Source organism: Seriola lalandi, unplaced genomic scaffold, assembly GCF_002814215.2.
Source record: "Seriola lalandi dorsalis isolate HSWRI2012SDOR001 ecotype SW California unplaced genomic scaffold, Sedor1 jcf7180002054575, whole genome shotgun sequence".
Classification (NCBI taxonomy): Eukaryota; Metazoa; Chordata; class Actinopteri; order Carangiformes; family Carangidae; genus Seriola; species Seriola lalandi.
In genome coordinates, this window is record NW_019525128.1 from 426,229 (window position 1) to 426,820 (window position 592).

Consider the following 592-nt stretch of genomic DNA (forward strand, 5'->3'; position numbering starts at 1 on the left):
ATTATGGAGCCTTGTGACTACCAGGGGGCCTCAAGAGTTACTTTTGTGTGTGTGTGTGTGTGTGTGTGTGTGTGTGTGTGTGTGTGTGTGTGTGTGTGTGTGTGCATCAACAGAGTATAAAAGACATATAAGAGTAAAAGTAAAAACTTTTACTGAAAAGAAAAGTTCTTGCAAAAATGTATGCCACAAGCTGTAATACAGCCAAAATGATCATCAAATCAAAAAAAAAAGTTGAGAAAAATGTACAAAAATGCCTGAGGAGGGCATAAGGGTTAAGAAGTATAATGTACCAATTTGAGGGATACAAATTGAAACACACAAATTATCAGATGTTTTACTCCTCATATCTGTTAGCTTGAGCTTTACAAAGTGGATTATTGTGTTGTTCTTGCTGCTCTCTGGGATTTTCAGTCCATCACACCAATAAGGTGACGAGGCGTTGCACTGCCAATGACAGCATCAGACGGAGTATACTAAAGTGTTGAGTCAGTGGTTCAGAAGGGACAGGTGGATGAAGGTATGGATGGAGGAGAATCATCAGCTATTATCATTAACCTGCAGACAACAACTAGAACCAGCTGATTTCTCTTCT

General features: G+C 39.2%; 1 pseudogene; it reads left to right on the plus strand.

Moving 5' to 3' along the window:
- Positions 1–592, plus strand: part of LOC111663382 (olfactory receptor 52K1-like) — a 36,698-nt pseudogene that overhangs the window by 34,774 nt on the left and 1,332 nt on the right.